This window comes from Nesoenas mayeri (genome assembly GCF_963082525.1).
Source record: "Nesoenas mayeri genome assembly, chromosome: W".
Classification (NCBI taxonomy): Eukaryota; Metazoa; Chordata; class Aves; order Columbiformes; family Columbidae; genus Nesoenas; species Nesoenas mayeri.
This window is the reverse complement of record NC_137553.1, coordinates 3,013,396-3,039,669: the sequence shown is the minus strand read 5'-3', so window position 1 is coordinate 3,039,669 and position 26,274 is coordinate 3,013,396.

Sequence of the window (26,274 nt, the reverse complement as noted above, 5' to 3'; positions counted from 1 at the left end):
GGAGAGGGGAGTCAGTGAGAGACTGTGTGGATGTTTGGCTGCTGGCCAGGGACAACCCACCATAATAATAAATTAAAACTCATCTATGTAAATGAACTTTGAAGTAGAGATTTTCTCAGAGGCAAAATTAGAAAAATAGCATTAGACTAGAATAGAATTTTGTTTTATAAACTGATGTTTTAATTTACCAATTTTTCCATTGACCTGTTTTACTTCACTAGCTGTCATTTTGATGGTCTACTCTGACAGACCAACTTCCTTTTTCTAAGTAGGGATGTTGTCATCCCTTAAATGAATTAATCCTGTCTGCAATTGCCAACCTAAAGATATGTAAATCCTTTCAGTTTTCAGTTGGTCTGCTCATATAACAAAAAGTGACTTGCAAAACAGAGATTGTTGGATAAAGTGTCTTTTAGCTGAATGTTGCTCATTATACGATAAAAGGATTATGCAACCAACATGCAAATGTGTAACCAATTGGCCCTTTAAGTTGTGAATGTAGTGATAAGATTTTGTATATAACAGTTGTTACTTTTCTTGCTGGCATGGTGGTTTTATTCTAGCATCCAGACTTTCGCAACTCTGTAATAAATGTCTCTGTGTGCTTAATTTGCCTCATTTGTATGCACACCAGGGAAAGAACCCTGGTTTTGGGACAACGAGGGGAGGGAGTAATGAAAACAAAAAAATCACAAACCAGAGCTAGATGCACATATAAAATGTTTCTTTATGTTGTGCAAGGACCTGTGTTTACAGCTCTCAAGTTCACTTTATCTTGATTTTGATAATTAAATAAAGGAAAATGGTTTTCACTGCCTTTGAGACTTTGTCCAGCTGCCACAATCAAGGAAGTCTGAAGACTAGATTACTCATGCCATAGATGGCTACTGGTTGACATGATGAGCAAATGGACATATATACCAACCTCCTAATATTTATGTCATGTGACATATCTGAATTTAGGTTTGTGATGAGAAAAGTATGGTAAGGATAAAGTTCATAGTAAATGCAAGAGTAGAACCATCTTTTCAGGAACAGAAGAAAACAGTCTTGCCTAGAAATATTACATATGTATCGCAGGGAATTCAAGGAAATCATAAAAATCCATAGTTCAAATATGTTACACCCTATACTCTAATTCAGGGCACATTTTTTACAGAATGTAAAAATGGGTTAAAGGTGTGTTGTGGTTTAACCCAAGCTAGCAATACAACCATGATAGCTGCTTACTCACTCCCTCCCCCCCCACCCCCACCCCCCCCCCCCCCCCTTTTCAGTCAAACCAGCACAAGGTGTCAACTTCAAGGAAGTCGCCAGGTGCCACTTGTTGAAGCCATCTCTGGTTTCATCACCACTGCATAAGTCTGAAAGACACTTAATGAACACCGTTAGTATGGCATATAGTATTATGTAGCATTTAACATCATGCAGTTCCATATTGACTATCCTCACCCACAATCAAGCCCCCCTGAGGTACACATGGAATTTCTGCATCTTTAATCATTATCCACCAAGAGCTTCCAGGTCCTTGGGTGAAAACAATCCCACAAATGACTTTCCCTTAGCCTGAGGCAGGAATAACCCATACTGCCTTCCCTAACATATTTTTCATATGCACTACAGGGACTTGATCCCCTTCTACAGTATATAGTTCTGACTGGGCAGGCCGAGATCAACTGATGGATCCTGTGGTGTTGATCAACCAAGTGACTTTTGCTAAATGTGAATACCAGTTTTTGAAGGTTCCACCACTCATTTCCCTTAGTGTAGTAGTTAAAAACCAGCCCATTTTCCAAGAGGCATGTGCTGGTTTGACTGAAAATGGGTTAATTTTCTTCATGCAGTTAGAAACTTTTCTTTTTGATAGCTAGCACACTCATTATTTGGACTTAGTTTGAGAAAAAGAGATAACACCCCAGCACATAGCTAATGTTTTTAATTGCTCTAGTCTGAGAGCCAAGGACTTTCTGAGTGCTCTGCCTACACATGTGAGGCATTGAGGAAGGGGGGCATGGATTGGGCAGAGTTTGACTGACATCCAGACTGATCAGTAAGTGTATTCCATCCCATTAGTGTCATGCTTCATATATAGAGTTGGGACCTTCCAGTTGCTTCTTCTCTTCCGCTCTCTCTTGCTCCTGCTTGCTCTGGGGTGCAGCCGGGAGAGTTTCTGTCGCGATGTTTAGTCTGGCCTTTTGCCATTTTGCAGAGGCCTCTGGGCTTTTCTGCCTTTTTCCTCTCTTTTCTCTTTTGGATCGGTTGTTCAGGACTGGGGTATTGCTTCCTGGGACTGGTTGCTTAGTGTGGAAGGAGTTTGTGGGGAATTGCCTTGACTATCTTTTATTTCTATTATATATATATATATATTTACTAGTAGTGTACTAGTATTTTGTTATTTTATTAAACTGTGTTTATCTCAATCCAATTTTCTCCCTTCCCTTTTGATTCTCTCCCTTATTGGGGGGGACAGGGGAGGGGATGAGTGAGCAGCTGTCGTGGTTGTATTGCTAGCTCCAGTTAAACCATGACAGTGCATTATATGGGATGTGACACACCCACTCAATACCATGCTCTTTGGCCCAAGTATCAGTAAGACTGCTTTTGAAATGAGTCCCTCTGTCTGACTCAATTCTTTCTGGCAAGCCATGTCACCATAGGACTTGCTTTTCAAGGTCCAGGATAGTGTTCCAGGTGGTGGCATGGGGCCTGGCATATGTTTCCAGCCATCTGGTGCTTACCTTGATGGGCTTGTGGGAGTGTAATATAATCAATCTGCCAGGCCTCTCCACACTTACAGTTTAGCCATTGCCCTCCATACTGTAAATGCTTTAATCATTTGGCTTGTTTCATTGCGTCACAAGTTTCACATTCATGGTCAACTATCGACACTATTGCACAGGTTAAGTCCATCCGTCAGTCACGAGCCCATCAAATGTTGCACCACTTCCTTGATGACCTGAAGCATCACGGATCCACTGAGCTAGAAAAAGTTCACCTTTATGTTGCCAGTCCAAATCCACCTCAGCTACTTTTATCTTAGCAGCCTGATCTGCTTGCTGGTTGTTTTATGTTCCTCAGTGGCTTGACTCGTGGCACATGAGTATCTACTTGATGTACTTTTACAGGCAGGTTCTCTAGCCAGGCAGAAATATCTTGTTTACCTCTGTGCTGCCAGTCAATCTGCTTCCATTGTTGTAACCACCAACCACCCCCATAGGGCATTTGCCACCATCCATGAGCCAGTGCAAAGATAAAGTACTGGTCACTTTTCTTGTTGAGCAGTATCCAAAGCCAGATGGATTGCTTTCACCTCTGCAAATTTAATAGTGTAGGAAACAATTATTTTGCAAATATAATAGGCTCAGACAGGATTTCTCAGCAAAGCAATTTTTTTTTAATAACGATATTGCAACACCGGGTGTTCTACCTAAAGGTAGGCACACATAATAGGGCAAAAAGCCCTTGCTTATATCCCCCCAAAATCCCGGCCACAATTTCCCTCCCCTGTTCCCTGTTGGTTGGGTACTTCAGGGTTTACAGACTATCCCAACACATACAATACCCTTCCCCTTATCAATATGGATTCCTGGTACTTTGGTTACACTTCCCCCTAAATTAACTTGTAAATACAGGTATACACAGGTATCAGTATATATTCCAGGAAGAGACTGTGTTTTACATTAAGAATTCATAGTCCGATGTCTCTCAGTCCTTCCCCCTAAATTAACTTGTAAATACAGGTATCAGTATACAGGTGTCAGTATATATTCCGGGAAGTGACTGTGTTTTACATTAAGGATTCGTAGTCCGATGTCTCTCAGTCCTTCCCCCTTGCTGGGGTCAGGCACCAGGTCCTCAGTTATGTAAAAATAACAGTTCTTTGTTAAACCTTCCTTATACTAGATTCACCTTGTCCCTCAGTGGCTTCTGTGACCAGTCATGTGGGACTCCACACAGCAGCTTTCCACTTGCGATGTTTTCCTGCAAGATGCCAGGATCCATATGTGAAGAGGGCATGACACTTTTCATTCTCTGGTAGTTTATTATTATAATTAGCAGGGTATAAAATATAGCTTCTATGGTTGTCTATTTTAAACTGCGTTATTCTGTAAAAGACTTCATTTTTTTTTTTGTGACCAGAAAATCACATCATATAATAGACATGATGAATAAGTTTGAGTGAAGGATGAATTTGAAAATAAAAAGAGTGGCTTGAGGAAGTTGGACATTCAGAGTACCAGAATGTTTGGATTAAATAAGTGCTTCTGCGATACTTATTTTGAAAATAACTTGGAAATAGATTTACTTTATTTTAATAAAGTTCTGCATTGAATATTTGCAACATACAATGCTTTTCATTAAATGTTGACATTTATCCTTACCATGATAAGAAGTATAAGCCCATACTTTTGCAGTGTTTAAGTAGCTGGGCTGTTATCTGAAAGATTCTCTGTAGATTGGGACAAACAGGTTTTGTCATTATTTCATCATTCTAGATGTCTGTATTTGTGGTTCCTAACCATTTAATAGCTGAGCTTCACTGCTGCCACCGCTGTTATTTCCTCCTCCTGGATCTCTTCCACTGTTTTTGCGTCTTCTGACAGTCAAGGGTGATGCAGCTTCCATGCTTGTCTTCTGCTAAGCCTAATTTGTTAACCCCACAGAGTTTATTAAGAGTGAGACATAGCAGAGAATGAAAGTTAATATTGGCTTAACTTAATGTTTAGAAACAGCTAGCTATTTTGTTCTTGTACCTTGCCACCAGCACTGATCTCTTTCATATGCCATAGAGGAAACTGCCGGAAGCCCTGTTGAAATAGCTGTGCAATATTTTGTCTCCAGGAGAGGATACCAGTGGCTTTGGCATGTTTCTCACCCCCCCCCCCCCCCCCCAAGAGGTGAGATCAGGATCCTTGTATTGACTGCTCCCTCCCCATTCTCCAAGTGAAGATGAATTCAGGAAAGGTATGTGAAGTACAGGGTGTTTTGAAAAGATGGTTTCAGTTTGAAATCACTGTATTTCTGCAGTCATGAACCGCCCATGAATGAAACTCTTACCACTTGGAAGGGAGGGGCATAGTTTCAAATGATTACCACTAGATAAGTCATTACCCTCCCCCCGGAATGCCCAGGACTGGCATCTTGCCAAAGGTGTAAATGTACAGGAACTCTCTCATTTGTTGTGGGTTAACCCTGGTAGGCAACAAAGCACCACACAGTTGCTTGTTCACTTGCCTCACAATGGGATGGGGAAGAGAATTAGAAGGGTAAATGTGCAAGAACTCATGGGTCAAGATAAAGACAGTTTAATAGGTAAAACAAAAGCTGCATTCCCAAGCAAATGAATTCATTCACTACTTTCCATTGGTAGGCAGATGTTTATCTATCTACAGGGAAGCAGAACTTCATCATGTGTGATGGTTACTTGGGAAGACAGATGTCATAACTCTAAATGTTCCCCCTTCCTCATTCTTTCCCCTAGTTGAGTATGATGTCATATGAGAAAGATCATAGAATCATAGAATGTCCTAAGTTGGAAGGGACCCACAAGGATTATCGAGACCAACTCATGTGTTGCAAGGGAGTAATTTAGGGTTCTGCTTGCTGCAGCACAATGCTTAGATTTCTTAAAGAGAAGTGGAATTTAAAAGAGTTCGGTGGTGGGTTCACCCTATTATTTACTGCATGGAGGAAATACACCAAGTCAAATGCTGCTTACTTTCTCTCCAGGTGCCTGTACCCATTCACAAAGCAAACTTTCAGGCGCCTTTCTTCCCTGATAACAGTTTGCTCCAGGGGCTGTGTCTTGGAGCTCCCGAGTCAAACTTTCAGGCAAGGCCTGTATCCATCGTGGTGCAAACTTTCAGGATTCTTCTTTCCTTGATAACAGTTCACTCTGGAGTCTGTATTTTAGAACTCCAAAGGCAAACTTTCAGGCGAGGCCTGATAACCATATGCAGAGCAGACGTTCAGGAGACAATATTCTTAGGAAATAAAAAATTTAATGGAGTAGAATAGCAGAAGGGCTGGCTCAAGCTGGGTACCTGCACAGAGGTCCACCCAAGCATAGAAAACTACAGACTTTTATATCTTTACAGACCATTCACAACAAGATTCAGTCCAATAGCAAAATTTCACCACCAGGTCCTTTGCTCCCCATTGGACACTTATTCTCTGCCTCCACATGGGCCTTTGTTTTGTTCAGTTGTAGAAATTGGTTTTGGTCTGTATCCTTGAAGGTGTCGTTTTGTCTGGATAAATCCTTTCTTCTCAGTGAAGTGCAAAATAGGCCCTGCTTTGCAGTTGTCTGCAATGTCTCTGCGTTAGCCTTGGATCATTGTTTTCCCAGTCAGTTCATTTTTTCCCAGCAAAATGCAAGCTAGACTTTATCTTGCAAGAGTTTAGTGGTCTGCAGTTGCTTTTGACTTTACAGCTTAAAATTTTAGCAAATCTAGTCTACCAAGTAACATGAATCAAAGAGTATATTAAAAATCATACAACCTTATATCTCTAAATAATTCATTACATTTGGTGTGCATCTACTTAAACTAAATGATCAATACCAAATTTGAATTGGGCTCATCCACTGACCTCTGAGTAGTAAAACCATTGCCATACAGCTCACTAGCAGGGAGAGCTCAAAGTGGGCTCATCCAGGCTGTCATATTTATAGAATGAAGTGATTGACTCATAGTCAAATTGTATAAGGTAGGAAAAGTATGCACGAGACTCCCTGCGCCCACAAGCCACCAGCGTTTAGTGTGCCGTTCTGCTTCCTTGTGGATCTCCTGGAAGAAGTTCTTGTCCTGGTTACGGCTCAGGCCCTTACCTCCTCTGGAGCCTGGGCCAAACTGCTGCTGGTTTGGCTGGTGGGGGGGCGAGTGCATCCACCACACTCCTCTCCCTGCATGTGACAACTCCACAGTTCACACCATGTGTCTGAGGGCATTGTCCAGTCTCTTCTTGAATACTGGCAGGCTTGGGGCTGTGACTACCTTTCTGGAGAGCCTGTTCCAGTGCAACACTACCCTCTAGATGAAGAATCTTTTCCTAATGTCTAGCCTAAACCTCCCCTGGCACATCTTCCTGCCATTCCCTTGGGTTCTGACATTGGTCACTAAAGAGAAAAGTTTGGTGGCTACCCTTCCTCCTCCCCTTGTGAGGAAGCTGCAGACTGCAATGAAGTGTCCCCTTAGTCTTCTCTTCTCCAGGCTGAACAAACCCAATGAATTTAGCTGCTCCTCATAGGGTTTCCCCTCCAAACCCTTCAGCAACTTCATAGCCCTCTTCTGGACACTCTCCAGTAGCTTAGTCTAATTTTATGCTGTGGCGCCCAGAATTGCACACAGTACTCCAGGTGAGGTCGCACCAGTGCAGAGTAGAACGGGACAATCACCTCCCTTGCCCAGCTGGAAATACTGTGCTTGATGTACCCCAGGACACAGATGGCCTTTTGGCTACCAGAGCACACTGTTGGCTCATGTTCAACTTGCCGTCGACCAGAACCCCCAGATCCTTCTCCACGGAGCTGCTTTCCAGCATCTCATCCCCCAGTCTGTATGTGCAGCCAGGGTTGCTGTGGTCCAGGTGCAAAATCCAGCACTTGCCCTTGTTGAACTTTACGTGATTGGTGATTGCCCAGTTCTCCAATTTGTCCAGATCCCTCTGCAGGGCTTCTCTGCCCTCGAGAGTGTCAACAGCTCCTCTCAGTTTTGTGTAATCAGCAAACTTACTATGCAATTCCTCAAGTCCTGAGTCTAAGTCATTTATAAAGACATTGAAGAGTGCTGTCCCTAAGATGGATCCTTGTGGAACTCCACTAGTGACTGGTCACCAGCCTGACATAACCCCATTTACTAGAACCCATTGAACCTCATCCGTCAGCCAACTGCTCACCCACTGCATTGTGTGTTTACCCAGCTGTATGCTGGCCATCTTGTCCAGGAGGATACTGTGAGAGACATTATCAAAGGCTTTACTGAAATCCAAAAAGAACACATCGACAGGCTTCTCTTGGTCAACTAGGTGGGTAACCTTGTCATAGAACGAAATTAAGTTGACAAGCAAGACTTTCCCCTCATGAACCCATGCTGGCTGGGACCAATGACTGCATTGTTGTTCAGATGTTTTTCAGTAATTCCCAGAATGATCTCCTCCATGATTTTGCCAGGAACATGAGTGAGGCTAACGGGCCTGTAGTTGCCAGGGTCATCCCTGTTGTGCTTCTTGTTGATTGGGACAACATTTGCCAGCTTCCAGTCATCCTGGACCTCTCGGTATTCCCAAGAACGCTGAAAAATCATGGAGAGTGGATGCTAGGTGCAGTCAGTGTAATCAAGGGAAAAGCAGATTGTTATGAAGGACACTGTGCTTGTTTGCTACATAAGAAGTTAAATGATTTTTTTTTTTTGGCCCAGGGCTTTATATTCTTGGAGATTTTGGATATACATTTTCAAAGTCAAAGCTTCTGGCATTACTCAATTTGTATTGATATTCTATTTCCGATTTGCTCTCAGATTCAGTTACAAGCATGCCTTGGATATCTATGTGTTGCTTTTCCATGTGAGAGATGGAACCTGACACACCAATGTGATGTTCACAGAGTTCGCTTTATTGTCGGACTGGGCTAGCTTTATACCAAAGCTGCCCTGTCCACGCTCCTTACAACAATGTGATTGGTTGTAACATGTGCTATACAATAACGTGATAGGCTGCATGTACTGTCCACGCACTCTGCACGTGTGTGTCCGGCGATTGCTCATTCGTTGTTACCTTCTTATGGGGCTCCTTTTGTTTCTTTTGTCTCTGGCTTCACCTCTCAGCCAGGCTGACGACAACCCCATCCCCCGGGGAGAGGGGGGGCCTCTGCCACTACATCTCCCCCTCTTTTATTTAATATAATATTAACAATACGCCGTATCATGCTTTGAAGACAGTGCGAAATACAGGGTAAGAATACTAAAGCTACCACAATTACAGTTAACAGGAACAGACCTGTTTTCAATATTCCTTTTAACCAAACAAGGCATCCAACCCAAAAAAACCCAACATCTTTTGTTATTTTCATGTTCTGCAGATCTTTTATCTTTTTATCTTTTAAGTTCAAACAACACATACAATCAAACTCTTCATAACTGTGACCATGGCCAATAACAAAAAATTAATCGCTGCTCTGTTTTACAAAGTGGTATTCTCAACATTGACTATATCCGTTGCTAAAAGCGATAACACCTCTGTGGTTAAGGGTCATCATCTTTGCAATCAGTTTCTCCTTTGTTAGCTAGCCAAGGTCTCACCCACTTTGCTGGGATCCACGAATTTTTATGGTTACCTGTAGAAACACAAGCATATCCCCTTCCCCAGGTTATTAATGACATAGGCCCTTCCCATTGTTGTGTTATCAGATTAAACACACTAACCTTAGGCACATTTTCAGAAAAATCTTTGACATTTTTGATATGGTGTATAACAACAGGTTCCATTTCAGTCTCACTTTTAGGATTAAGCTAGTTCAGCACATACAAGGCCTTCATCAAAACCTCTTCTGGACTCACACTAATTCCCCCTTGTTTTTTCAAAACAGACAAAAGATTTTTCAAGGTGCGGTGTGCATGCTCAATAATTGCCTGGCCAGTAGAATTATAAGGGACTCCAAACAGGTGTTGTACCTTCCACTGGACGAGGAAGGTTGCAAGTGTGTCAGAACGGTATGCGGGACCATTATCTGTTTTGATCTGTGTAGGAACAGCCATGACAGCAAAAGCTTGTAATAAATGATGCTTTACCGCTTTTGCATTTGCTGAGGTCAAAGCTGTAGCCCACAACAGTCCTGAACAGGTATCTATGGACACATGAATGTACTTTTGTCGGCCAAATGGTGCAAATTCAGTAATATCAGTTTGCCATAACTGACCTGGCTGCAAGCCCCGAGGATTTACTCCCTTTTGTTGGAGAGGCACTATGTGGGCACAATCAGAACAAGCTGCAATAATAGATCGAGCTTGTTCCTTGGTAAGTGAAAACTGTTTTCGGAGTGATGCTGAGGACTGATGGAAGAACTCGTGAGCTTGTCTGGCTTGTTCAAGGAGATACATCTGTCACTGCCACAAGTTTGTCTATAATGTTGTTTCCCTCAACTAGACCACCTGGTATGTTAGAATGTCTTTTTATATGCATTATAAATACTGGCACTGTCCTATAATCTAACACATTCCACAAATCTAACAATGCTTCAAACAACAAGGAATTGGAAACTCGCTGCAAAAGTATTCTATGTGTTCTTTGTACAACTCCCACAACATAAAGAGAATCTGCTACCAGATTAATTGGGCATTTATGCCATTTTTGTAATGCCGCTATCACCGCTTGCAACTCTAAAATTTGAACTGATCCTTCAGCTACAACAATCTGTGAATGCCACTGACCGTTCTCAAACCATACAAAACCTCCTTTGTGTGAGCGACTACTCGCATCCGTGAAAATGGTTATGGCATCTAATGGATGCTCACTAACAATTGACATAGGCTCCAAGGGGAGGTTGGTTTTAAATATGGGATGCGGTGGATAATGATTGTCCGCCTGCACCGGAATCCAGGCAAGAGCTAAGGCAAGATCGTCATGTTTGAGAAGGATCTGTTCAAACAAATTGAGAGAAATAGGGATCACAATTTTAGCAACATACAACCCAGACAAAGTTGGATATCGGCTTAGTCCTTTCACTATCACTTGGGCAATGGCTTCCCACCTTTGAATGATGGTTTTTTGTTTTTGACTGTTTAGAAATATCCATTCTAATACTAACAACAGATCCTTTTCTTCCGTAGTCCACTGGGCCAAAAGTCCTGCCACCTCCTTATTGGTATTATAGGCATAAAGAGTAACAGGCAATTCTGATCTTATCCGCTGAGCAGTATTCTGTGAAATTTTTCTTGCAATCTGCTCAAGTGCTTTTTGTGCTTCTGGTGTAAGGCACTGTGGTTCTTGGGGGTCTCGTCCCCCATGAAGGAGACTAAACAATGGTTGCAAATCTGTATTTGTAATTCCCACAACATTTCTTATCTACTGCAAGTCCTCTACCAACTTCATTGCATCGTGAAGGGTTGCTACCTTTGCTTTCACAGTAAGATTCTGAGGTCTAATCATGGCCTGAGTTAGTTCACATCCTAAATATTTCCATGGTGCGGTTTGCTGTACCTTTTCTGGTGCCACAACCAGACCCCACTGACCTAATTGCTTCGTCAACTGAATTATTGTATCCTCACTAATTTCCTTTTCATTGCACAAAAGGATATAATCCATATAATGATAGATGATCATCTGAGGGTGTTGTTGCCTAAATGACTTTAAAGCCAAATCTACATACCATTGGCAAATAGTAGGAGAATTTTTCATTCCCTGAGGTAACACTACCCAATGATATCTTTTTTGTGGGAGCTTGATGATTAAGCACTGGAACAGTAAAGGCAAACTTTTCACAATCCTCTGGGTGTAATGGGATTGTGAAAAAACAATCCTTCAAAACAGTGACAATTATATCCCAATCTTTTGGAAGCATGGTTGGGGTAGGAAGACCTGGTTGCAGTGCCTCCTATCTTTCATTACTGCATTAATTGCCCTGAGGTCCTGTAACAAATGCCACTTCCCTGATTTCTTCTGAATAGTAAAAACAGGTTTATTCCATGGGCTGGTGGAAGGGACCAAATGTCCGAGACGTAGTTGCTCTTCAACCAACTCCTCTAAATGCACAAGCTTTTCTTTTGGTAATGGCCATTGATCCACCCAGACAGGATCATTTGTTTCCCAACTCAGCTTCATACACAGTCAGGTGTTGCTTGCCGCAATGGCCATTATCAAAAAGGTGACTGCATGACCATTCCCCACTGAGACATCACACCCCTTCCTAATAATGCAATTGTCGTGTTCAGAACATAAGGTCGTACCCATGCCTCTAAGCCCTCGACCTCTTCTCTTATCTTAACCATATGTGTGCTGATGTGGGTAGGAGTGGCCCCCCCTAAAGGCCAACACGGAGGCCAGTCAGCATGAGGGATAATCGTCACATCTGTGCCTGAATCTAAAAGCATTATTTTTCTTCTAATCTCACTTCCAGGCCCATATATGGAAACTAACCTAGATGGTTTGTCCAAAGTCAGTTTTTCTGTGAAAGCAACCACAGGGGCTCCGGTAGAGCCAAAACCTTTCTGACCTCTTTCTGCATCTGAAGCCTTTGGAACACATGCTCTAAAGGGTACCAATTGCACTATACGGGCCCCCTGTTTAATAGTCACAGGGGGTGTTAGGACTTGCAACATAATGCCTGTGGGTCCAACATAACCAGAGTCTATTAATCCGAGCAAAACAAACAATCCCTGTCTTGAAGCAGAAGAACGACCTATTAAAAGTGCACTCAATCCATACCCTTGGGGCCCCGTTACTGTAGATGGAACTACATATACAGACCGGTCTGTTATTGTGACGTCTGTTCCTGCGGCCAGATCGACGCCTGCGCTTCCTGAAGTTGCTGCCCTGAGCAAGCAACAAGCAACTATGGCTGTTCCTCCTCTCGGCTGGTATTGTGGTGTCATCGTACCCCAGCCCCTGGCGCTGGCCCTCCCGTTTCCCGGCAGGGGTGTCCCATCTTTTTAAAATTTTGATCGACGCTCCACTGCTCAGTGTCCATACTTATCACACCGACTGCATGTGCCATCAAAGAGCGAATAATTGAGGGGAGCTGGAGACTGACTAGTGCCATTACTAGGTCCCCCTCTCCGAGTGTACTGAGGGCAATTTCTTTTAAGATGTCCTGTCTGTCCGCAAGTAAAACATGCTAGGCCGAGAGAAGAAGGGCTTCAGCCTTTCATTGCAGTCTTAAGTGCTGCAGCCAAGGCCGCAGCATGGGCTTGAGCATGTATTTTTGCCTTCTCTACCTCCTGTTGCATAATCAGTACCCGTGTACAAGCTTCCACCATCTCTGCCAGAGAAGCAGTTTTTCCTAAGCTGGCTAATATCTGTTGGCATTGGGTGTTTGCATTCATCATGGCCAAATCTTTCCCCACAGCGGCTTTTGCGTCTGGAGTCAGGTTAGGAGAAGCATCTATAGCTTCTTTTAAACGGTTGACAAACTTCATATAGGGTTCCCCAGGATCCTGCTTTATGGTAGAATAGGGTGGCACAGGGTTACCTATATTTGGTAATTCTTTCACTGCTGCCAGAGCAAGCCCTTGCGTTTGCTGCAAAATCCTTGGATGAAGCGCTGCCTGAGTGGCACCATCCGCATATTGCCCACGACCCAGTAATTGGTTCATGCTAGCTAATCGTAATGGATCATCAGCTGGTAAAGGAACATTTTCTAATACTGCCAATTCCACCTTCCCCCGCCAATTGTTCAAGAACAGCAGATACCCTGTTGGGGGAAGCAATAACTCCATCAATGCCTTAATATCTGTCGGAGTTAGTACTTGCCCCTTGAAAAATGAATCGATTAGCTGCATCACATGCTTATTATCCATACCATATTGCATAACTGCACTTTGCAATTGCTTAACCGTTTTCCGATCTAAGGGTGACCACTGCCTTTGTCCTCTGTTATCTACATGCACTGGCATTGCTGTAATACTGCCAGGTAACATAATCCCTTCAATGGTTGCATCCCTCATTACCCCTTGCCAGCGTTGCCCTGCATTATAAGAGTGATCTCAAGGAATATCTCTACCCTGATGCACAGAGGCAGCACCCAAATTATCATTACTATCACTGCTATACAATTCCCTTGTGTTTCCCTGTGGATCAGTAAGTCGACGCATATTTGCAAACCAATCTGCTGACTCAGTCTCCAGCCCTTTTCCATATCGCGCTCTCAAATATTCATCTGCTTCTCTTACAGACTACATCCCATCCTCAACACATTGTCTTGCCCATTTTTGTATTCGCTCCTTTTTAATATGGAGCTCCTCAGGAGTGAGGTCTAATTCCACCCCCTCCCGTTCCTGTTTTCTCCGTTTTCCACATTCCCTGCCAATTGCCTCCAACCCGTCCTTAATTGCATCTGACGCCTTTTTATATGCTATTAACCATGAAGTTTTACCGCCATCTAGTCGCTTCATAGCTTTTAGAACTTCTTGCATCTGGCTCTCCTGCCATCTCAGTAAGTCCTTCAGGCTCTGCACGTGGCTCTCCTCCTGGAAGTCAGGGCAATTCTGCGGTGCTCCATCCTGGTACTCCATCGAGTCCTCTGGCAGAGGGACATCAGGTGGATTAACTTGTTCTGGCTTGTTGAAACTTGCTGGTTGCTGCCATTTGTCGTCAGAGGCAGGCAATGGCTCAAAGGGTGCACAGGGCATAATTTGCTCTCTGCTCCAGAACTCCAGATCTGATACAGGACATAGCAGCGGTATTGATTTTTTGGAGTTCTCAGAGTGGGGGGCAGTACACGGCAGGTGGCTCCGGGGAGACAGCATACACTTCCCGCTCCCCTGAGACTTCCTCCATCAGCTGCCTGATTTCCCGCCACGGTCCAGCGAGATCGCAGGCCTCGTGGCTCCCCCTTGTGACCGCTTCCCATAGTTCAGTCCCCATGTCCTCCCATGCACCGGGAGAAAAAAATTTGTCCGTTGATCGGACACACCCCTTCCGCTGGGCGAATAGTAAAAGACGCTCCACCGCGTCTTTTTCCAAAAATCTTCCTGTTCGTGCAGCCAGCTGCAAAATACTTTTCACTATTGCTTTTTCTTCCGTGGATGCTGCGTTTCCCATGCCGGCTGATTCTCCGTAGATATACTCTCTGCTGTTCTTCGAGTGCCTGGCTACCCTCGCCATCCAGGTAGCTTCCTCTCTTCTTCACTTCCCGTGATCTTGCTTCGATACAAAGTATCATGTCGGGGTCACCAAAATGTTGCTTTTCCATGCGAGAGACGGAACCTGACACACCAATGTGATGTTCACAGAGTTCACTTTGTCGTCGGACCAGGCTAGCTTTATACCAAAGCTGCCCTGTCCACGTGCCTTGCAACAATGTGATTGGTTGTAACACGCGCAATACAATAACGTGATAGGCTGCATGTACTGTCCACGTGCTCTGCACATGTGTGTCCGGCAATTGCTCATTCGTTGTTACCTTCTTATGGGGCTCCTTTCGTTTCGTCTCTGGCTTCACCTCTCAGCCAGGCTGGTGACAACCCCATCCCCCTGGGGAGGGGGGGTGCTCTGCCACTACATCTGTGCTTTCTCAGGCACATGCCCTCTTTATCACAGAAAATTCCTGAGCATCAAATAAAAAAAAGAAAAAAAAAATTGCAGTGATATACTGGTTTTGACTGGGATAATTAATTTTCTTCATAGCAGCTCATATGGTGCTATGCTTTAGATTTGTGACCAAAACAGTGTTGATAACACATTGATGTTTTAGTTATTGCTGAACAGTGCTTACACAGAGTCAAGGCCTTTTCCATTTCTCATATGACCCCACCAGTGAGTAGGCTGGGGGAGGACCGCTGACCCCAATTGACCAAAGGGGTATTCTATACCATATGACGTTGCTCGGCAATATGAAACTGGGGGAAGAAGGAAGCGGGGGGTGGGGGGGGGAATGTCTGGAGTTATGGCATTTTGTCTTCCCAAGTAACTGTTAGGCATGATGGAGCCCAAGTCAATTTGAATATATTTTAAATATTTAAGAATACACTGGAGCATCTTCAACACTTTATTAGTTTGTTTTCCATAGCTTTCTAAATATTCAGATTTTAATATTCCTCTTCTGCTGTTTAGGCTACTAGGAAGGGGTAATTGTGAGAAATGCAGTTGTGATTTGTGCTAACATGTTTAATGTTTACACATATAACCAAATGAGGCACAGGCTCTGAACCTGGAAAAAGGAAAAGGTGGTTAAGTTCTATGAAAAAAGTTATGAAACTTGTTTATGAAGTTATATTGATAGAGGGAACTTACATTTTAAGGGTTAACCAACCACATAATAAGGGCCTACTAACAAACTAACACTTTAAGCCACATAATGAATATCTAGTTTAGAGCTGTATGTAACCAGTTGTGTTAAGAAAAAAACAGAACCTCATCAAATGCTGAGATAAGAAGTTTTACAGCACCAGCTGTAACCTTGAGGAGACAAGATAGCCAAGATTTACAGCAAAAAGGGGGCACCAGTCTGATTTCGGTCGACTTGGCAGCTTGGGTTCCAGCCAATTCATCATAATGAGCCAAAGGTAAAAAGTTCACTGTGACGAAGCTGAAGGAGCCTTCATCCAAAGACCCTCAAAGGCCCTTCCTCAAAATCACCAAGTGACACTGTACAGGCGCAACAGGGGAGGGTCAAGGAGGAGGCTATGGAAATGGTTATCTGAGACTCATTTTAATAAGAAGCAGGGAAAGGTTATGAATATGTATAGGCATTCCTGGGGTCATTATGAATATGTAATACCTTACTGTATTTAAGTACACTTCTAATTGTTAAAAGGTGTGCGTGTTGGGCAGAGCGAATCCCCCGCGCACCCAGTGCTGTTTTGGTGATGCTCTAATGAACACGTGTTTAAGGAATACAATTAAGGAATTGGTTTAAACATTGCTTATCCATAGAAAAAGCGTAAGTTATTTATTTCATGATGGTAAAATTTTGTGTGTAGTAGCTGTTATTTTTCTTTCTAGCATGCTAGCTTTATTCCAATATCCAGACTTGTGTAACTCTGTGATAGGCTGTGTCTCATCTCGATGTGCTGGATTTGGCTCTTTTGTATGCACACCAAGTAAAGAATCCTGGTTTGGGGATAACCATTGTAGCGCACCAGATGAGACCCTAATAAAAGCCTTGCCCGGTCCAGCTTGCTGCGGCGGTGGGGGAGCAGGTGCCGATTGCGCTCCAGCGCGCACTGACCTGTTTTGTCAGGGAGACCCAGCGGTGCCTCTGCCTGGCTGAGCAGTAAGCAGTTCAAAGGTGCAATGCAAAAATTGAGATATTTTCTTGAATAAGTGTAAATATCATCCATCTGCATATTTGAACTTGGTGTTTGGTTTTCATATCTGAGCTCAGTATGTTAATTTGCATATATATGTATTTGGTACCAAAATAATTTTGTTTGGGGAGATAATTACAAAACGGGAACTGGTTCCACTGCTAAAATACCACCTTGCTCCCCCTTAGGATGCATCCTTACACATTAGAGTAACTTTTGGGGAAATATTCTGAAAAAAGAAAACTTGAAACGATACTGTACTGGAATGTCGCTTAAATGTGGAATTCTGGGTTTTAGTGCTGTATTGCAATTAATGTTGTTCTGCAGAACTTTGGAAAGAATTGGGTGAAGTATGGTACTGTAAGTTAATTTGCTAATTTTGAGACCAGAAAAGAATTTAAATTGTTAAACTCTGATTCGCATTGAAACAAAAACAAAAAACCAAAAACAAACAAAAACAAACAAACCCCCCACACACGCACACAAAAACCCAAACCAAACCAAACAAACAAAAACCAAAACCAGAAAGAAAACAAAGCCTAAATGCTATGATGGATGTGAACTTGGTATTGTATGAGGTTGTGTTTAAAAGTTGCTAGAATATGAACTGATTTGGATCTAGGAAAATGGAATAATGGATTGATGTTTAATATGCTGGTTTTTGACATCTGTAAATTGAAAAAGGTAAATGGAGCTAAGGAATGTAACTATTGCGGAGCTACTTGGAATTGCATATAAAGTGTATTATGGTTGGAATGAAATGAGAAAACAAAAAACAAAATATCCCAGGCCTGTGTTCTACAGTTTGAATATAAATTTCAGACCTGTGTCAAGCTGCAAGATAAACTCAGCTCATTGTAACCGAGGAGTTTACCAGAGCCTCCCACTTTGTACCAGCGATTACGCCACCTGCGTGGCCTTGGCTATATCTAAACTGCAGCAAGAAGAGAAAGAAAAGAAAAAAAAAAAAAAAGGAAAAAACCTGGTTGCCCTCTGCTAAGCGGAGAAAGGGGGCTTTATTCCCCCCTCCTCTGCCTTTTTTTACTGAAGTGTTGTCATCCGCCTTGCTTCTCAGCTTTGAGTCAGGGGTATTTGGTGTTGTTTCTTTTTGCTTCTGTCTTGTTTCTTAGTTTCTAGCACATCTGGGGAGAGAGCTCATCATTTTACCTCCTTGCTGAAGTTGGTCTCTTCACACTGGTCACCTTTAGGGGTTCAGAGTGCTCAGTGCTTCTCTGGGTCAGAGTGGTACTGATTTGGGTGTAGAGTGGAGCCAGGTTGGTTTGATGTGGAGTTCGAACTGATTTGTTTTCATGCTGGGCTGGAGATCCTGCCATCTCAGATGGGGGTGAGAGGGAGGTTTTATCCCCGCCCCCCCCACCCCCCCGCCAGCAATGTTACTGCTAGAGAACTGTAATACTGCATGAAGGAGTCTGAGGGTGAAATTTAAAGGCATCGCCAGATCGCCAGTGAATCCATAGTTCTAATGAAGCCAGGAAATTAAACCAAAATATTTTTTAATAGACTTATTCTGTGGTAACTAGTTGTAAAAGACTCGTAGTAAGTTAACCGTGCTAGTTTTTGAGGTCATGGGAGAGAATGAAAGAAAGGCCATTTTTTGAGACCAATGGAACACCAAATTTGGAACAAAGTTTTACCATATGAATTCTCGTATTTGCCAGAAAGCCCTATACCTCTCTTGGGTCAAGAAATTGTAAGCTCAAATAACATTTTCTGAGAATTCTGTTTAGTTGCATGGCCTACAAGAAGCTGCTTGGATGGTGCAGATCTGCTTGCTGCAAGTGAGAAATCTACAAGGAAATTTTGAATGCTGTATTCCACTAGTATTAACAGCCAATGTTTCGATAAAGCAAACAGTCCTTTCCAATTAATAACTTGGGGAAAGGGTTATGCTTGTGTCATTACAGGCCGAGGATCAAAGTGGATTCCCGCAAAATGGGTTAAGCCATGGCTGAATAAAGACAACAAAGATTCCATGGGTGCAGATGGACAGGAGGGAGATAAGTTGTGAGGACTGTTTCAGATGTAAACCATGGATCCTAATTCAGTGTTATAGATGCTCACAGACCTGGTGGTCCAGAAGCCTATTAGCAAGCAGGTGGTGTACCTTCTGTGGAGAATGGCAATTTGAACAAACAGCGGGAGAGCCAAAAGGGTGATATTACACTTAGACAGCTCGTGAACATAGATGATATCCAATCAGTTAATGCATGCCTGGAGCGTGGATGCTCATTCAGAGAATAGTTGCATATATAAGGAGGCTTGTTTCTGTAATAAATGGCTTTGCGTGATTCACATTGAATCGGAGTGCTGAGTCCTTTATCATTCCAACAGGAGACCCCTCAACTGCTGGGTGCCCACGGCCAGTGTGGTGGATGTTTGGAAGCTTCAAAGGCACCCCACAGCCAGTGTGGGGGTGCAGAGAAGCTTCTGGAATGCCTACAGTCAGATCTGATCAGGCTATAAAAAAATGCGATTCTAGTAGAAATGTGCCCCTTGCAGGCGATCTCTTGGAGTTACGAGCTGAGCCGCTGCCATCAGGAGCCACCCCTCCCCCGGGATGGAGACTTCGCTTGCCTTGCTGCCACGTGTGTTAGTAAAATTTACCTTTGCGCGATTGCGAGTGTATCTACTTTCCATGCACATTTGCACATGTTTTTATAGTTTCCGTGCACATTTGCACGTGTATTTATACTTTCCATGCACATTTGCATGCCTACTTTCCATGCTCAATACGAGCATGTGTATAAATTATTTCCTTGCATAATCATGGGTGTATTTTCCTCCCGTGCTTACACATAAGCACGTGTAATATTCCGTGCACATTTGCACATGTATCTCTCCTTGCAGGATTGCGAGTGTATTATAAATTTACCCTCGCAGGATTGCGAATGTACACTTTCTGTACTCAGTACGAGTACGTATATCACTTTAAAATAATCCCACATCATGTTCAAGCAAGTGTGGACTCTTCCCGTACTCAGGGATGGCTCCGGTATTGTTTTGGTGAAGCCACGTGTATCCACACTATGGACCTCCGGTTGTATTAGTTGCTGCCCCTTAATAATTTTCCTCAACTGATATCTGAACCTGTATTTAAGTCACTTTTGGAGTGCTAAAACCCTGTTTCTCACCGGTTTAATAAAAGTTGGTTTGGACCCTGTTGTCTCTTAAACTAACCTCGGGGTGCCTCTGTGACAGTTACCAGTACAAAATCTTAGTGCGCTATAATACAGTGTTATGCACAATATTGGTCACTTACCAAAGATCTGCAGTCGGTAAGGGGTCTCTCAGCCTTGAGGAGTAACCTTGAGAAGAATCCCAGCTCAAAGGGAGATCACTGCCGTGCAGCCAGCTGCTTAGCAGGGAGAGCTGATAAAAGATTCACTTAGGCTGTCATACTTACGGAATAAAGTGATTGGCTCATAGTCAAATTACATGTGATTGAAAAGGTAAGCACGAGACTCCTTGTGCTCACAACTTTCTTTGTTCCTTGATAAATGAGTCTTGGAAGAACCACCTGCTATTTATGTGTTAATCGCATGATCAGTGTTCCAGTTTCCAAGCCCATATGCACCAATGCTCACCATGTCACCCTGTTCCCATGTGGATTTTCAGAGAACAGGTTGGAACTAGAGAAGTTCTTCATCCAATTATAGCCTAGGCCTTTACTTCCTTTGGAGCCTGAACCAAACTGCCACTAGTTTGGTCAAGGAGTTGAGTGCATCCATCACAAAAGAATACAAAAAGTAGCTCTCTTAGATACTGAAATTTGGTTTCAGGTAGCTACAATGCTGGGTCTGCATACTGCTATAAAATTGAAAGTTACCATATGGTTTTGGATGCTCCCATTGGTCATTTAACTGAAATAAAGTAGTGACTAATTTTAATTTTCTCATCTATATATTTTAAAGCAAGTCAGTCCACCCTGAAGTTATGTTACGTAATTTATAATTAGGCACTTCAACAAATGGCTTGATGTTTCAGTGATGTTGAAGTTCTGAAAACCTGAGCTTTACAAGTTCTCAACACCTCTGAAAACTGGCCAGGGCTCAAGTCAGCATTCGGGTCTGGATTAACAATCTAACTATAGGTGTCTGTCATGAGGGTACCCAAAAATCAGTTTTAGGCAGACAACGATGTCCAAAAGAGACTTTTATTCTGTCCAGAAGGGTCCAGAAAAACAGCCAATTAGAAACAAGGTTTATACAATTAGTTAGCACTCCAGTAACATAAAATACAGGTTCGGATATCAGTTGAGGAAATTATTGGGGTACAGCAAATAAGAATAATGAAGATCCACAGTGTGCATACTCACAAAAAACAACGCCAGAGCCATCCCTGACTCCAGGAAAATACACTTGCTTGTCTAGTGAGGAAAACAATCACCTGAGTGGCAAGGAATTATTACCCCATTTTTATAGTCTTGTCAGATCTGGCTGTGGGCTTTCCAGAGGCTTCTCAGCTTCTCTGCACCCCCCCTACTCAGGCTATGGGCACCCTGGCAAACAAAAGGAGCTATTAACTGCCCTATTGCAGGAGAGGGGGAGATGTGTTGTGGAAGTGGGGGATGTGTATGCACCTTCCACAGTGAAGAAAAGGGGGGGGGAATGTGCAACTGCTACAGTATTTCATATGAAAATCTGACCTAAATTCACTCCTGATTGTTTTTGGAATTACTTATTTGTGAAATATTAATATCAGTCATATGATGTTGTGCTCTCAACATTCCTGGGTGTCACCTTCCTTCTGCGGCTTCCTCTGCAGTGTTTTTGTGAAAGATGTTCTCCACAGAGCTTAGTACCAAGTGTGGAGAGACAAAAATAGGTCATCAGGCAGGCTGAAGTGCATACAGATACTTCTGTGGTAAGAGAAAGAGAAGATTCAGCAAAAATTCCTCTGGGGAGCAGCAGATAGTAATACTTCTTAGTGTTTAAGCCTTGATTCAGCAAAGCTCTTAAACAAAGACTTATTTTTAGAGATTATAAAGGTCCCATCTCTGTTCCTTAAAGCTCTTCAATGTGTTTTTAACTAGCAATGAGACTGCTGTCACGGTCCGTTTGGCGATGGACTCGTGATGGTTCTTTTAACTTGATCTCAGAGCGCAAAATTAAGGCGACCAAAATGCCAAGGGGTTATGATTCAATCAAGCAGTGTTACTTTATTAATTTGCCCGTAAAGCGGCACACGATAGAGAGAGAGAGTAAGAAAGAGAAAGGGGAAAGAAACGGGGAAAAGTAAAGGAAAAGATGAGAAAAAAGATTGCATTTATCACCAGTCCAGTTCCAGAAGCGTTCCTCTGGTCTCCGGGTCCCGTGGAGTCCGGCCGGTCCTCCGTCGTGGTTCGGGATCCTCTGGTGGGAAGATCTTCGACGGTGTCCATTCTGGAGTCACCTTTTATGCTTCTTCATCCCCCCTTGCTCCCATTGTTTTAGGCCAGTCTCCACCTTGATTTTGCAACCCAGGATTGTACTGCACAGGCTCGAAAGATTTACGCTTTCTTTTGCCAACGCTTACGTGCCCAGCATTCAGGGTCTTTCTCTGGTCCATTGGGTGACGTCAGGACCCTTGGCAAGCTTCTGGGCATGCTCCTTTTCGTTGGCCATTGTTTGAGGGAGCAGGTGAGGGACATGTGTAACTGAGGTAGCAGGTGAGAACACGTTCTTCTGGACGGCGGCTATTGTTTCTGGGTCGAAGAGACCCTCGTAACAATAGCTTTCAGGAGGCAGGGGCTGGTTTGGCTGGAGAAGCAGGCAAAGTCCACACAACAGCCATTATTAGCAGGAGCCACCCCGTATCGGAGAAACAGTGCGACACAATGCTTCTCCTCGGGCCTCTCTCCAAGTCATTGTCCATCTGTTCTTTCAGTCTCAGCTTCAGTTCTCTAAGTTCTTGATGGTGATGTTCAGGCAAATACTGCTCCATCTTTGGACCGACTCTCACAACTGTTAAAACAATTGAAGTTCAACACGTGCTTAAAAGCCTTAGTGAATATGGGAATTTTGCTTAGTGTCCTGGTCTTTGCTCCTTGGAATAATGGAAAATGTAAAATCTTTGGAGAAAGGAATAGGATCAATTTGGGAGGATGTGCCAGGCAGCACACAAATAATTATATGGTTGAAGTAATTGAATATTTCTCTGTGTGAGTGCCTTTGGCATAGAATTTTTGTCTAATGTTCAATAAATCAGTGAAACCTAGCCTTTTTGAGTTTCGGATTCTGTGTTCTCTCAGTTCTCTTTTCTTGATACCCAAACTGAGAGAACTTTTGTGTGCTAAATATTGTCAATCACAGATTCATTAGGCACTTTGTTTGAATATAGAAAGTGCTATAAAATGTTAAGAACTTTGGCAAATAACACAATGAATGTCTGGAGCTTAGAATAAGTAGAAATATTTTGCCTTTATTTCTGTAGCTCAGTATTTTTAAGATAGTTGGTTTGTTCATTTCACAGCTGGTATTGCTTTCATGCACTTTCTATGTATGTTTCTGTTTCTTTTCCATGCAAATAATTTACATGAGCCTCCTGAACTCTTACTAAGAAAAGATGTGTTCTCAAGTATGAGATTTGGGAGACTTTCCATGGGGGTATTGCCATCAGAAAAGTTTGGTGGGGGAGAGTTGTGTTTTGAGCTTTTAAAGTAGTTTGTGATTTTAAACTGGGAATTCTTGTTTCCCAGCAGTGCTTGCTATGTAATTATTGCCTTTAATAGCCTGAAAGCATTTGGTCATATTTTGATTCTTTAGAGGATCTCCAAGTTCCAGGGAGTATTAGCTTGAGAAATACAGATAAAATCTATGCTAAGTCTAGACAGGTTCTTTTTTTAAAAAAAAAAAAAATTAAAAAAAATTAGCTATAAATACTTGACTGCAAACTTTTTCACCACTATGCATCTGATACAACTCAGTTATATTGCTGTACACATTTAAATGATCTATTACTAGTCTGCTGCCAGACACTAATAAAATATAATCACCTTTTGATAACATTTTATTATTTTTCTCATTTTCTTTCTAGACAGTTTATGGTTCCACAGGATTCTTTAATTCACAGTCATGATGGACAGTTAATAGGCTTTAGTAGCTTGTCTTCTTGGCTCCATGCCAAGAAAAAGTTTCAGCTGTCTTTTGAACAGCTATATATGTGGCAAATACATAGCACTGGGACTTCTAATACAGCTGTAAATGTAGGGTAATGGATCAAAATTTGTTTTACATATTGCAATTGTTTATACATAAACTTACCCATAAGAATAAAAAATATATATTTCAACAAAAGATAATTTGTATAAACTTGGTTTTACTCTATTTCAAACCCCTTGAATTTACATATTCAAACTTAGTTGGAAGAGAAAAGAAAATTAGCACTCTATATGGCCATATCACAGGGATGTGAAAAAGTTGAGAGATGTGGATAAGAAAGAGTAATGTATTTACAACTAATATAATTCATTCATATTACAACCAGTATAATTCAATATGCTAATAAATGCTAGGGAAGAGATTAGTAAAAAAAATTTAATTTTTCCACAATTTACTGCTTCCCAATATTTGATCTAAAAAGAGACAGGTTATCTTTCTCTTTGGAAAAATACAGCCCTCCCTCTACACCTTTTTCTGTTGTTGCCTGCCTGGCAGTCCAACTTTTCTCAGTGTTAACTGACTGAGAGTCTGGATGGATTCAGTCCTTTACAAGGAATTTACTGAATAGCTAGATGATAACAATCCCCCATGTTTTCCAAAAAGAAAAGGACTAAGGAAAATCAAGAAACATTTCACAGCTCCTTACCAACTCACCTGTCTCATTCCCTTTCCGGGGTCACAAGATGTGCCACATCCAGGTGCTGACAGAGTCCATTTGCAAGTTAATCCATTTTAGACTATTTGTAGGAGACAGTTTCTGTGTAGAAATTACAAACTTCCTGAAGTTCTCTGAGGCACAGACTGAAAAAAAGAACAAGTCTAAGCTGGAGGCAATTTCTAAAAATAAGTGTTGTTTTTCTTCTAGCTAGCCTGACTGGCCAGCAAGGTGAGGTGGAGAAGTTGCACTTTACATGAGAGAGCAACTCAAATGTCTTGAACTCTGCCTAGAGAGGGACAAAGAACGAGTGGAGTCCTCATGGGCAAAAATTAAGGGACAGGTTAACAAGGGGGAAACTGTTATGGGTGCCTGTGGATGGGTTTTGATAGATAAAGATCTGTTGCTGAATTAGTCAGGCTCAAAGGGAACTCAAGGCCGCTTTGAGAAGCTGAGTGCAGAGTCTGCTGTGAGAAAGAAGGGCATTCCTCAATCACCGGGCTCCTGGTGTGACGTGAATCATCGGACGTATCATCAGTGAGACTCCAGAGCACGGACAGCCCACGATACTCATTTAACGAATCCATGCTTGGAGCGTGGACGCGTGATTAGAATATAGTTACGTATATAAGGAGACTTGTTTCTGTAATAAATGGCTTTAGCGTGATTCACATTGAATCGACTTGTTTTGCTTAGTCCTTGTCTCGCTCTAACATATGGTGACCCCGACGTGATACTCTGAACGGCGTACCACTGAAGTTGGGGAAAAGCCTGGAGCGGCCCAGCCGGAGGCGGATCAGCTGGACTGAGAACCGGGCGGAGGCGTACGGACGTTCCGCATTAATAGTTGAAGAAGTCACCGTAAATGGTGAGCGGCTGGGAGCGGGAGGAGGGAAGAGTGAAGTTATGGGGCAAAATATATCCTTTGAGGAAGAAGCCATAGTTAAACTCCTCCTGCCTATTCTCTCTATGAGAGGACTTAAATAAGAAGAAAGTAACATATGTAGACTATTAATTCGGTATAGAATTAATGGCTACCCGGGAGAAAACGAGAAGGCTTTTAAACATTAACTTTGGGACGATAAAGGGCAGAAATTATGGAATAGGGTCAGCAATGGAGATGATAAAGAAACTAAATCACTAGCGACTAATTGCGACCTTAAAAGACTTTAAGGCTGAGAAGGCTACTATTGCCAGAATTTTTCCAGCGTTGCAGCCTGATAACAAACCTAAAAATGACTGTGAAGTTTACCGGATCGTGTCTTTTGACCCCCTCCCCACTCCATCCTCTGTTGTGTCAGCGGCACTGGTGCAGCGGTCTGTGGCAGGGGGAGGAAAATTACCGAGTGAATGGCCTCCCATACCATCACATGACCCTAAAGAGACCAAGCAGTCCAAGGAACTGGAGTCAGATAATTTGTCAAAAGAACTGTTGGAAGCTGAGAATGCTAAAGTCGTAAATCTGAAATCCTGAGACAGTCAACAGATCTTGCATATCAAG